The following is a 14,556-nucleotide window of genomic DNA, read 5'->3' as shown; positions in this document are numbered from 1 at the left end:
GAAATCAAGACTGAAGTGTTGGCATGAATTCTGCATGTGGAGACAGGACACCTGTCCCAGGCTATACTACTGAGTCTGAACTTGGGAAGGTAAATTCTCTTTGTTTTCATTCCAAATTATCTCTGGTTTTTGTATGTCTCCTCATTTGCATTGCCAGTAACATATGTATCAGAGCTGCCCCACTCACACATCAGTCACTTGGGTCCTTGTAGTTATGATGGGAAATTTGGAATTCTTTTCAGCAATGAGAAATGATCTTTAAGCAGATCATTGGAGGCCATATTCAAGATTTAAATACAACATTGTCATCACTTCATTGAGATAAGAGGAATGAGGGGCCAATGGACCACAGGCTTATTTCTTTTATTTTTTTTTTAAGATTTTTATTTATTTATTTATTTATTTGACAGAGAGAGACACAGCGAGAGAGGGAACACAAGCAGGGGGAGTGGGAGAGGGAGAAGCAGGCTTCCCGCAGAGCAGGGAGCCCGATGCGGGGCTCGATCCCAGGACCCTGGGATCATGACCTGAGTCGAAGGCAGACACTTAACGACTGAGCCACCCTGGCGCCCCTGGACCACAGGTTTAATTCAGGTACTTGACAATGAGAGAGTTATGAAGGCAGATAAAAAATGATTATGGTATCCTTAGAGAGGAAGATAAGACCTACTGAAAGCAAATACAAAAAACTCTTGAAATGTGGGGAAAGAAATGGCGGGGAGTGTCTTTTAGTTACTGCAAGGGCTTCAGAAGCTACTTGTGATGAACAAATATGACAGAGATGGATACTTGGGAAATGTGGTGGGTTTCAGAGAAGTAAGATCCTATCTTCATGATTTCATATTCCTGTGTGGTACTGAGGTCAGATCCTGTTGGATGACCAAGATTACTGTACTTTTCAGTCCAAGATCCATGGCAGGGATGGAGAGGGTTTTCTGGAAGATGCAAACTTTGTGCACATAGCTTTCAAATGTCACATGGCAGAGTAGATGTAAGAAATGAAGAAGCCTTCTGGACACTGGCAGGATCAGCAAAGTGTGTGCTGTGCATCCACAAAGCACTAGAATCTTAGGTATATAACCCCAACATTAGATAATATTCCAGTGAAGCTGATCCACAGCTGGTAGGAAACTCGGTTCTGCTTGAGCCCCATAGTGAGTGTTATTCTTTGAGCTCTGTGTGAGGCACTGATTCGTTGAGGGGCAGTTCACCAGTCAGAGGCAGTGAGCGTTTCTGCCTCAAACAGTATACCTACTTTTTAAGATAGATGTTTCTATGTTCATTCACACCCCATGCTGCATTTTTACCCATCATCCTGTGGGGAGCATGAAGGGATTTCTGACGGTTGTGGAAACTGATACCATGAAGTTGGGTAGTAGGTTGTGCTCATGTTTGACATTGGTACAAGTGAAGTATAATGATGCTTTTTTGGGTAGCTGTTATTTTGTGTTCAGCTATATCATGAAAAGGCAGATGTGTCCTGATAGAAAAGAAGATGGATACTGTGTTTGATGTATATAATGAGTAGGTAGATGCTCATGTCTGATAAAATGGCTCATACACGCGATGGTACACTCTAGTTCCATTTCTTCTCTCTGGTATTGTCTAGCAGCAGACATCGTGCTAATACTTGCTCTCATGGCCAAAGATGCTTGCCCCACCTTCAGGCATCAAACCATGTTCCATGCATCAAGGAGGCAATGTAAATCTGATAGGACTCAGGGAATTTATTTTAGAACCACTCCTTTTTCACTCAGAGCAGGCCAACCTCTTTCAGGTGCTTCTCTCTTCATCTCACTGACCAGAACGCTGTCATGAGGCCGCTGAACATGTGAGCTTGTTGGGAATAGCCAACATTACCTGAAATGTTTCAAGACATCTGACACAGAGGACATCATGCCTTGCACTAGAATTAGATGTTATGAAAAAGCCCTGAAATTTAGAGTGTGCCTACTCAGATTCACGAGCATGTTATCATGTATGGAAATAAAGTGCTAATTCTTCAGAGGTGAGCATGAAGAGCTCTTTAAACCTGCAATTATTTATGATCTCATAGTAAAAATCATCAAATGCAGATTCATTGTGAGAATTCTATATTCAAATCCATTATAAATTATAACATCTATTAATGTTTGGCTATATGTGTTTCATATCTTACTTCATGCAATACTTAAATAAATTCCAATGCATTTAGGATGGATTATTTCGATATAAAATCAATACACAGAAATCAGTTGTATTTCTATACAGCAACAACAAGACAGAAGAAAGAGAAATCAAGGAGTCGATCCCATTTGCAATTGCACCCCAAACCATAAAATACCTAGGAATAAATCTAGGATAGATTATTTGGATGAAAGAACGTGAAGACAAGTATATTTGTGGGTGATCCCAGGAAGCTGGAGGAGGGCATTGAGGGAAGTGGGCTATGGAAGTCGAGAAAGCCAAAGAAAGATCATGTTACAGTAAGATTTATTTATGAATAAAGACAATGTGTACGTTTTGTGTGTGTATCACACCACTAACATCACCACAAAGTATCTAAGAGTGACTATCTGTGCATAACTCAAGGATGATCTGTGACTTAGTTATTGCAGAGGCTGTCACGTTTATCTTGCATCAGTCACCTGATGCACTTGTAAAAAATCTCAGACTTCCAGGCCTTTTCCCATTTTTAATAGTTCTGGGTTGTAGTCCCCCAGTTTTCTGTTCTCACAAGTTCTCAGGGGATGTCAATGGGGCCTGTCTTGGGAAAATGCTTTGAGAATGAATGTCTCTGGGTATGCTTATGGTTGTCATCTTCAATGAAAATATTAGCCCATGAAGAATGCAGTCAGATACACAGATGAACATGAATTGTTTTAGGTAGACTATGGTCTTGGTTCTCCAGATGTGAAAGTGGGTCATGTGTAGGCTGGACTTCTGTGTTTAAACCCTGGAAGCTGGACCTCTGCACCTGGTCTTCAGTGATCAGTTAAAAACCCATTTGGGCTATATGCATGTGTCCAGGGCTGGAACTTACACTCTCAAGTCTCAGACCATGGAGGCTGTTCTGTGTGATGATTTCTGGGTGAAGCATTGATTGTCAGAGGAGATAATCCGAGAACAGGTCTTTTTCTGGAAGGGCATTTGAATGCCTCCTGTTGCTATAGGTACCCAGGTTCAAATGGTGACTCAACTGATATTTAGATGATCACTAAACCTGTTTTTTTTTTTAAGATTTTATTTATTTATTTGAGAGAGAGAGAATGAGTGGGGTGAGGGGCAGAAGGAGAACCAGACTCCCCACAGGGCAGGGAGCCCAACATGGGGCTCGATCCCAGCAGCCCAAGATCAGGACCTGAGCCGAAGGCAGACGCTTAACCAACTGAGCCACCCAGATGTCCCTAAACCTTTTTTTAACTAAACTATTTTGGTCAGTTATAAAGAAAAAAAACCTATTATTTCTTTTCTATGAAGGGAAAAACCCAATTCTTCCCTACTGTGTTTATGCCCTCTTTGTCCGTCTTACTAAATACACAAAGCAGTTTACTTCTTACACTTGTGGTCACAAAAAAAAAAAAAAAAAAAAACACACTTGTGGTCACAAAAAGGGGGGGAGGGTTCTTTTTCCACAACAACTAGCAAGTCTCCAACACCACCATCATGTCCTGCAGTTTTACTCAATTTGAACACTATCTACCCAGAGGTATTATCAGGTCCCACAGATAAGGGCTCAGTCCCACAAGACTACCCCCCACCACACACCCACCCACCCACACACACACACACACACACACACACACATACACAAACAACACACACCCACATACTTTTAGGGTATAGATTGGAGGTTCCAATAATCTCCTCCTCGGGTTCAATTAATATGATAGACCATCTCAGAAAACTCAGGAAAACACTTATGTTTGCCAGTTTATAAAGGATATAGATGAACAGCCAGATGAAGAGGTACATAGTGAGTTCTGGGAGGATTCCACACTCAGGAGCTTTTGTCCCCATGGTATTATGGTGTGTCACCTTTTCTGTGTGGATGTTTTCACCAGCCTGGAAGCTCTCCAGACTCCATACCATTGGGATTTAATGAAGCCTTCTTCATGTAGGCATAATCAGTCATTAAGTCCATTTACAGCCCTTCTCCCTGCTCTGGAGTAAGGAGGGTGGGGAGATGAAGCTGAATATTCCAAGCTGCTGATCATGGTTTGGGCTTTCTGGTGGCCGGCCTCCATCCCAGAGTCCCTTCAGAGTCACTTAGAAAAAGAGATGTTCCTTGTGCTCTTATCACTTAGGAACTTACAATAGTTTTAGGAGCTTTGTGCCAAAACCAGAGGCAGAAACAAATATATATATATATATATATATATTCTATTATCTGACATCAGTAAAAAATGAGTATTTGTCCAAAAACATAAAATCATGACTGTTACAATCATTAGAATAAAGCATTAGTAACTGTGGACCATACATTGTAAAGACTATTTAATGACTTTAGACTTTGGTGAGTACTGTAGATTTCATTTTTGGTAGAAAAGGTAGCCGAAAACTCATGTTTCCATGCTGATTTCTCTTTTTTTTTCCATTTTTTATTATTATGTTAATCACCATGCATTATTAGTTTTTGATGTAGTGTTCCATGATTCATTGTTTGTGCATAACACCCAGTGCTCCACGCAGAATGTGTGATTTCTCTTTTTTGAACATAAATATTGAACCCTGGAAAGAGGTAGCTGAGAATTTGACACTGGGAATGATCTTCCTGGTCCAGATTTTCCCTGGAAACCTGCGGGAGTTCTACCTCTTATGTCATCATTTCCTGTTCTACAGGGGAATCAGGGTGAGTTTGAGAGGTTTTACTCAGTCATCTGAATGTAGCCAAGTATTGGTCATTTCTTCTAGTGGAATCTCAGACACCTTGGCAGCCTTTGGTTTGAAACATTCTCTCCATGATTTCGGATAGAGACTTATTTTCTAGGTTCACAGATTGTCCAGAGATGTGTCCATTGGCAACTCTTGCCCCTTGACTGTCTTCCAGGCCATCACCATCAGTCCCAGGATCTCCAGGTGGGCAAAGCGTTAAGTTACAGTCCCACATTCCATTGGCCCCTCCAGTGTCCTCTGCTGGATCCTATGTGAGCTTGTAAATATTACACTTCGTATGTATGTATGACAAGAAAAATGACAAATACATCACAAACATAGGCTTTGGATCCTGTTCTGCTATACCTTGTGAGGCACACACAGACTTACTCTAAGCAGCATTCAGATGTATCCCAGATGTTGTGTGTTTAGGACTCATTATGGTTGTCATTCTGTGCGAGCACAAGCCTAGGAGCCAACACCTTCATAGGAACAATATCACACCTAGAACCTCCCCTGAGATAACAGCTACGAGCCCAAGCATTCTTGTCCTCAAGAGCACCCTTGTATCTTTTTATACATTCTCTGCCATCATAGTAATTTTTTTCTTTTTCATTAGACTATGGGGAGGGAAGTGAACAACTCAGCCTTAATCAGTGCATGTTTTCCAACTTCCAGTCCCTTCATTCTCTTGAGTGATGACCACTGTGTATCCAGGTCCTTCTCTGTATCCTGGAGGAATCACAGACCTTCCTCATCTTATGAGAAAAATGTAGTCTGTTTTTCTTCATGTCAGTCATTTGTATATTCATGCCTCACAGGGTGATATGTACATTTATAAGCCAATCACATTGCAGGTGAAATTGTGAATTAGGTAATCTATTCTAGTAATAAATAATAAATTATAGCCATACAATGAGTACTTTTATAATTATTATATAATTATCCATAAAATGATGTTGTATTAATGGTCCCAGTAGATAAGGTCAAAATCCAATCAGTAATAAAACAGTTTCTCCTGAAAGAATGCAGAGATACTCAAAATATCTTTGAATGTGTAGCTTCCAATATGAGAAATTATATTTGCCTATTATTACCTGACTGTGCGGTTTTGAAGACAGACCCTTTTTCCCTCTCTTCCTCTTCTGGAATTCCTGGAACTCTGGAACAAATGTTATTATGATTTATAGAGTTGCTGAGTTCCCTAAATCTATATTCATGATCTAATATTTTTCATTCCCTGTCTTTTCAGCCTCATTATTTCCATAATTGTATCTTCTATATCATTTATTCATTCCTCTGCTTCTTCCATCCTGTGGGCATTACATCCATTTGGTTTTACATCTTGGTTATAGTATTTTTTATTTCAGCCTGACTAGTTTCTAGGTAGTTTATCTCTGCCGTAAGGGTCTCTCTGGTTTCTTCTGTGCTTTTCTCAAGCCCAGCTAGTATCTTCACAGTTGTTGTTTTATAATCTGGTTCAGGCATATTACTTATATCTACTTTGATTAGCGACCTGGCCGTGACCTCTTCTTGTTGTTTCTTTTGGGATGAATTCCTCTGTCTTGGCATTTTGTCTAGGTCTGTCTTTTGTGTGTTAGAGAAGCCTGTGCCTGGTCCTATTTCCACTGAAGTTGAAGCTTTGCAGCACTCCATGATCGGGAGACCTGGTGCTTGTGGGGGTTTGTGCTGGTATTCTAGGGGAGGGGTCTGTTGCTGCTCTGGTGGCCTATCACACTGGCCCTATTTTATTTTATTTTATTTTATTTTAAAGATTTTATTTATTTATTCATGAGAGACAGAGAGAGAGGCAGAGGGAGAAGCAGGCTTCCCGCGGAGCAGGGAGCCCGATGCGGGACCCGATCCCAGGAGTCTGGGATCATGACCTGAGCTGAAGGCAGACGCTTAACCATCTGAGCCACCCAGGCGCCCACACTGGCCCTATTTTAAAAAGGTACCTGCAGAGGGCACTGCACTGTGTGCACCGTGCCCCTTGTTGAAGTCTGTCCCTGCTGACGGGCGGAATGAAAAATGGCATTGGCCCACTCTCTTCCCCAGGAGGGGAGTTTGCATGTGCCACTGTTTAGGAAGCCCACATAAAGGAGCAAACAGTCTCCCCTCTGTGTCCAAGGCTTCCATCAGATCCCTGCCTTCACCCCATCTCTGTTCATGCTGTCTGCCTGCAGGGCAGCATGGAGCGGTACTCCTGTGTTTTATCTGAGGCACGTGGCTGGGTTTCAAAAGGAGAGGTTGACATAGTCTTTGAGACTTTAAAGAAAAGTCTAAAAAATTCCCCTACCCTCGGACACTCTAATAATCAACTTCCCTTCTTCCTCTTTGTATGTGATAAGGAAAGGAATACCCTTGGAGCGCTCACCCAAAAACATGGGGACCATTTCCCCATAGGGTGTGATAGCCATCAACTGGACCCTGTGGCTTGGCAATGTTCCCCTGGCTTCAGGGCCATTCCTGCCACTGCCCGTTAGTTAAGACCACTGAAGAAATAGTCATGGGGTCCCCTTTAACAATGTCATGCTGTCAAACTCCAGGAAATAGACTCTCGGATTATGTGACACATGTAAAAATGGGCCAAATCTTGACTGGACCTGCACACCATCTGGTGATGTGAAGGCAAAGATTTCCCAGAATTGAAACAGATAACATCTGGGGACACAGCTTCCCCAAGATTTCCAGACCAGGCCTGGATACCTTTTCTCACTGTTGCTTCTTTTATCTCTTTTGTGGAAAGAAAATGCCTTTTATCTGCCCTTCCCGATCTCTTGCAAAATCTCTTGAAACCTCTTTTCGTTATGACCTTTTCAGAAACAGTCACATTAAAATCCTGTCCACATTTCTGAAGGTTTAGAAGTTGCAGACTTCACACAGTTTTTCTTTACCAAACTCTTACCAACCCTGGGTTTTTATCCAAATGCATGGTTTCTGAATTTAATACTTTTTAGAGTATTATGGATAACACACATGGTTCTCAATGGTTATTTTGAGATCACATTTTTTAATATCTTTGAAATTGTGCTCTTCCTGCAAAATTTCATTAACTATTGCTTCATGTTACACATGCATGCTATGTTCCAAAATATGCTAGGTTACTTCATTCAGTGCCCTCCCATAGTATTACACAAGTTTGCCTCCTAGTCAATTTAAGAGGTGAATTCCAGGAGGCATATTGGTTTTCACAGAGAGAAACATTTCTTCCCTAAGTCCAGATAAGTGACAGTGAGTATTTTCAGTTAGCTACTTTCAGACTTAGGGTCTTGGTTTAGAACCAACATACGGTTTGGAGTTCTCATGTTACTTTTCATTTGTACTTGTTTTCTATCAATCTTTTGCAGGAAGGATGTGTCCAATAAGGTGATGGCTGGCTCAAAATTCACAACCTTGAGAAGATACAAACTTCAGATAGGAAGTACCTGAGAGTTTTTCCCTTCTAACCCTCCCTGTCACTCAAATGTAGCTTAGGTGGCTCTGAACTGCTATGCACTTTCCCTCTGACATGAGGCATGACAAACATGCACGGTCCCTCCTGGCATTGAAAGACAAAACCACTAAACTAAATATAAAGAACTTGAGTGTTGATCAGTGATGCTCTCGACAAAAGATCTTGATCAAAAGGGTGGGATGTGAAACTTAGTAATGGGAAACCTCCCTGAAATGGGGTCAGGAGGTTTTGATGCCCTCCCAGTCAGTGTCTGTTGCAGACCCATTAATGAAAGATGGACTTGGGGCTCCTGGCTGGCTCAGGCAGTGTGGCATGTGACTCTTCATCTCAGGGTTGTAGGTTTGAACTCCACATTTGGTGAAGAGATTGCTTAAAATAAAATCTTTTTTTCTTTAAGATTCTATTTTTTCTTTAAGATTCTATCTATGTATTTGACAGAGAGAGACACAGCGAGAGAGGGAACACAAGCAGGGGGAGTGGGAGAGGGAGAAGCAGGCTTCCCGCGGAGCAGGGAGCCCAATGTGGGGCTCGATCCCAGGACCCAGGGACCTGAGCCGAAGGCAGACGCTTAACGACTGAGCCACCCAGGCACCCCAGCACTATTTTTAAGCTTAGCATTACCAACACTTGTCTCTCAAGTATTGGCTTTTAAGCGTGGAGAAGCTGAACTTGGCTTTGAGTAACAAGACGTTGCTACCTTCTCTACCCTTCTGTAAACTTCAAAGGAGCAGCAAAGAATGTGATGTTTCACAAGTGGCGATTGGTGGTCTTCACTGGGAACCAAGAGAATTTATGTTGGGACAAGATGGTGGGTATATACAGTTTAGGTGGGCTGTGTCAGTTTTTGCTAGTTTAGTGATACTGATTCTGGGTCCATGTGGTACTAAATCAGGATTAGCTGGGAACTTCAATGATGCCAATTCATAAGTCCCACTCCAAACCTGAAGCATCACAACTTCTTCAGGGGGGGTCTGGAACACGTAATAATAATTTCCAAGCACATTAAAGCTCGAGAAGCCTTGGTTAAGTGGCTCTAAGCCCAGGCTGTCCATTAGAATAATATGTGAAGTTTCAAATATTTTTTTTTTAAGATTTTATTTATTTATTTGAGAGAGTGAGAGACAGCACGAGAAGGAAGAGGGTCAGAGGGAGAAGCAGACTCACCGCCGAGCAGGGAGCCCGATGTGAGACTGGAGCCCGATGTGGGACTCGATCCCGGGACTCCAGGATCATGACCTGAGCCGAAGGCAGTCGCTTAACCACCTGAGCCACCCAGGCGCCCCTGAAGTTTCAAATATTATACTGGTGCCCTCCACCACAGATTTTGTCAATTGTTCTCAGTGAGAACAACAGTGTTCTTTTAATTATGTGTTCCAGGTGATTCTAAGTGAGGCCATGGTTAAGCATGAAGGCCCCTCAGTAACTTATTAGAGTTGAGTGCTGGCTGTGGCCCAAGGGGAGCTAACAGGGTCTCCCCTACATGAGTCTAGGTCGGAGATCCTCGGTTAAAATCTAGTTTCTTACATTTACTGGAAAGTGTAACAAAATCTTTTCTTTTCTCTCTCTTTTTTTTAAGATTTTTATTTTTTATTTATTTGACAGAGAGAGACACGGTGAGAGAGGGAACACAAGCAGGGGGAGCGGGAGAGGGAGAAGCAGGCTTCCTGCCGAGCAGGGAGCCCAGTGCAGGACTCGATCCTAGGACCTTGGGATCATGACCTGAGCCAAAGGCAGACGCTTAACCATCTGAGCCACCCAGGCACCCCAAAATATTTTCAAAAAAGTGGAAGAATAATATGTTTGGTTTTCTAGATTAATTTTCTGTGTTGTTTTCTATTTTATGTGTGTGTGTTAATCTGTAAAAACTGTTAGAATCTAGTAACTACTAATGATCAGAAAGTATTGTTGCCTTTCTTGCTTTTATAGTAGAAGCTGTAATAAACCCATTGATTTCCCATACTCTGAAAATTCTTTCCCTTGGAGTCCTACCTCTTCGTTATTCAAAACTGTATCCTTTCATCCTTAGGCAAATACCTTGTTATAAATGAGACTCAGTTCCCATCCTAACTCCTGAATCAGAGCCTGCATTTTAACAAGGTCTCCAAATCACTGCTGTGAAATTCTAATGTGAATAAGATATATTTTCAACCCACTCAAACTTTTCACTTAAGAAATATACACAACTTATACTGTATGATATAAATACAGTACTCAAACATGTGTATGCCTCTATTGAAACCTTCAGTTTCAATTTATCTTGGAGAAATACAGAGGATTTATAGTGGTTCTGTGGATCATATGCCACCTTGTTACCTAAAATTTAGAGAATAAATAGAAGTATATTACTGTGTTAAAAATTATCTTACTGGATAAAGCAGGAAACTCAGCCAGAACCATTTGTCCTAACTCCTTCTTTTCACCTTAGGTAAAATTATGAACTCCAGTCAATGGCTACTTGGTGACTGTGGTATTTATTGCAGGCACTGCTGACATTCAGGGATGTGGCCATAGAGTTCTCTCAGGAGGAGTGGGGATGCCTGAACCACACTCGGTGGGAACTGTACAGGGATGTGATGTTAGAGAACTACGGACACCTCCTCTTCCTGGGTGAGGATAAGGTCTGTAACTGAACTAACATGAGTTCACTCTATGGTGAGTTACAGGTAGAGGCTACACAATGTGGAGGTCTCACTCAATGGAAACTGTATTCGCAGCATATAAGGATATCAAGGGAATAACTTCCAAAGCTGTGACTCCAAGAGCAGGGGTGAGTAGCTTCCTTTTATTTAGGGTTAGGATGAATATCTGAAAGGGGAGTTTTATCATCATATGTAGTGATGGGTATAAGGTAGGCACACAAGCACATATGTACTTAGGAACCAAGCCTAAACATGTATCCTGTGTTGTATTAATGAAACCCCGTGCTCCTTCTTGGGTGGAAATTTTATTATAATGAAGTACAGGTAAGTGTCTGACATTTCATGGTCCACCTCTTAGGTGTCAATCTATCCTGGAAGCTCAAACTGCTCTCCGTTGGCCAGAGCTTTTGTTGTGTGCTGAAGATAAGATTAGCATTCCTTGAAGAAGAGGGAGGGTCATTGGGGGTCTTACTGGTGACAGTTTTAGCCTCATTAACTTCATGGGGCATGGTTCCAAATCCACACTCAGGGTTTTGTTCCTTTCTTGAAGAATGTCTCTTAGAAGATTCTTTTTTGCGTGAGTAGAATTCAGATCCCTGCAGTAAGAGAAAGAAGTAGGGATTTGTGGGTGTTGAGGTAAAACTCTTCATGACGCTTCATCTTCAGTTTTAGCTACCCCTTCCTTAAGGTACCATCATCATTTACTGTAGATGCGTGACAATTCTAAACATTGAGTGACATTAAATGGTATTGCCCACATCTTGAATTCTAATTTCAATCCCTTGTTACTGTATCAGTAATACTTGGCTTAAGGTCTGAAAGTTGGAAATCTCTCCTTTGTGTTCTGAAGGAGCTGTTGTGCAGCAGTGTTTGGGAAATCGTTTTCTAGAATACTATAATATCCTCTTTACTGAGTGCAAAACTGGATTGAAAATTAGAATCTCCAGCAATACTCATATTCTTTTTTTTTTTTTTTTTTTTAATAAACAGGTCTTGTTGTGTCAAAGCCAGACCTGGTCACTTTTGGAGCAAAAGAAGGAGCTCCGGGATGTGAAGAGAAAGGAGACAGTAGCCACACACCCAGGTAGGTGGGAATGAATGAAGCAGATAATGGAGGTGAGGTCCAACATTCAAGGAGAAAGCCAGACAGACCTTTAAGTGTGATTTGCTCTCTTTCAATGGAAATAAGTTTGAGAAGCCTAGGTTTATTGCAGTTAATACCACAGTGACCAAGTAGCCGTTGACAGCCTAGGTGTATTTCTTTTGCTGTCACAGAGGGACACCTGCTATCCAACATTATCAGGCTCTTACATTCTCTAAGGATCCTCCTTCAGCTCCAGTGATGGTCCGTCACATCCACGGGGAGGGCCCAGGGCCTCCCCTTGGTCTGTGAGGGCCACAGAGATCTCAGTGCTTTTCCCTTGTTCTCGGGGCCCCAGGGAAATCTGTGCATATTTCTGAGGATCTGTATGAGAAGCTGTTTCTATTTATGCCTCATGTCCAAACTGTGTGAGGGGAATGCTAGGCATATTGGGGTTTTTTGCAGAAATGCCAGGAACACCGGATATAGACATCACATGTTTTCTCTTTTTGATTTCCAATCTTTGGGAGACTTAAAGCTTAATCATACAAAATTGAGACACATTGTTTTCATCCAAAAACAAACCACCTCCCTAAAATGAGAAATTCGAATGCTTCATTTCATTTCCAGATGTCCTTTTTATTGGAGCACCTGGGTGGCTCAGTCAGTTAAGTGTCTGCCTTCGGCTCAGGTCATGATCCCAGGGTCCTGGGATCGAGCCCCGCATCGGGCTCCCTGCTCCGCGGGAAGCCTGCTTCTCCCTCTCCCACTCCCCCTGCTTGTGTTCCCTCTCTCGCTGTGTCCCTCTCTGTCAAATAAATAAAATCTTAAAAAAAAAAAAGGTAATAGTAGGGTATCTATTTATTAAAATATTTAGCTCACAAATTTAAATTTATTTTAGTAAAAAAGTTACTAGGTTTTTCATTCATGTCCCTCAACATGTAACTGAGTCTTGGTATAACTTAATCCCAAATATTTATTTTATTTAATGCTCAGCATTTTTACAACTTTCATTTCTTCCTTTACTTACAAATGAAGAGGTTTATTTGTTTGTTTGTGGGTTTGTTGTTTTTTTTTATCCTTCTACAGGATGGCTTAAAGCCCTTATTATTGTGTTAAGAATGGGAACACTAATTTAATACCATAATAAATTTCTCCAGCGTCTTTTAAATGCTTAGTCAAAAATTGTTATTTCAAACTGTTGCCTTTACTGTGAAATGTTCCTGCCCTACAATACAGACTCATGATTTGAAATGTTTGCTCTCTATGATTTCACAGTCATGGTTAAGACTTCTAGTTATATGGAAGAAATCTTTTTTAATAGTACATCTATGTTGTATTCAGAATTTAGATGATGAATTTTCTCTTGTTTTTCCATTTCCAACTCTGTGTTTCCAATTTTTGGTAGGATCCATGATATTAGTCAACTGTGTTTTAGATTTTTACAAATATATTATGATTTTGGATCAAAATTTTCAACTCACTATTTTTAAAGAGATCTAGGGTTTAATTTAAGTGTATATCCCAGCCATGTGTCTATTGCAAACAAAATTCTCTGTGTCATTATATCACTCCGACTCTGCTCATAACTTCTTTATTTCTAAAAGATTTTATTTATTTATTTGAGAGAGAGAGCACATGAGAGGGGGGAGGGTCAGAGGGAGAAGCAGACTCCCTGCCGAGCAGGGAGCCCGATGCAGGACTCCATCCAGGGACTCGATCCCGGGACTCCAGGATCATGACCTGAGCCAAAGGCAGTCGCTTAGCCAACTGAACCACCCAGGCGCCCCGTAACTTCTTTATTTCTATTCTTAAGAATGTTAATGGTCAATGGTTGCTTTATCCTGAATAGTCATGAAAATTAAATCTATTCCATCATCTATTTATTCTCTTTCCATATTTTTTAAAATTCTAATTGTGGTTTAAAAAATGGCATAAAAGGGGCGCTTGGGTGGCTCAGGCATTAAGCGTCTGCCTTCAGCTCAGGTCATGATCCCAGGGTCCTGGCATCGAGCCCCGCATCGGGCTCCCTGCTCCGCAGGAAGTCTGCTTCTCTCTCTCCCACTCCCCCTGCTTGTGTTCCCTCTCTCTCTCTGTGTCTCTCTCTGTCAAATAAATAAATAAAATCTTTAAAAAAAAAAAGGCATAAAATTTACCATCAAAGTATTGTGGACTGAACATTTCGAATTATTGTGTGAACAGTATTTACTTCACCTTTCACATTACTGGGCAAACAAGTTCTGTTACTTTCTTCTTGCAAAAGTAAAACTTAATACCTGTTAAACAACCACTTTCTCATTTCCCTCTACCCTGAGTCCCTGGCAGGTACCATTTTAATTTTTTATGAGTTTCAGCACCTTAGATTACTCACACAAGTGGATTCCTACAGAATCTGTCTCTTTGTGACTCATTTGTTTCACTTGACATAATGTCCTCAAGGTTTATCCAAGTTGTATTATGTCACAATATCTGTATCTTTCTCAAGGCTCAAAAATGTTTCATGATATGTATATGCTACCTGTTTT

At 41.2% G+C, this 14,556-nt stretch overlaps 1 pseudogene; it reads left to right on the top strand.

Annotated features, from left to right (window-relative positions):
* Positions 1–4,744: 4,744 nt before the first annotated feature.
* LOC148163278 (KRAB domain-containing protein 5-like) lies at positions 4,745–12,048 on the top strand (annotated as a pseudogene).
* Positions 12,049–14,556: the final 2,508 nt, after the last annotated feature.

This window comes from Eumetopias jubatus, unplaced genomic scaffold (genome assembly GCF_037043125.1).
Source record: "Eumetopias jubatus isolate StellerSeaLion01/CBP00866 unplaced genomic scaffold, mEumJub1_p1.0 scaffold_10, whole genome shotgun sequence".
NCBI classification, from domain to species: Eukaryota; Metazoa; Chordata; class Mammalia; order Carnivora; family Otariidae; genus Eumetopias; species Eumetopias jubatus.
This window is presented reverse-complemented; position numbering and strand designations above follow the sequence as displayed.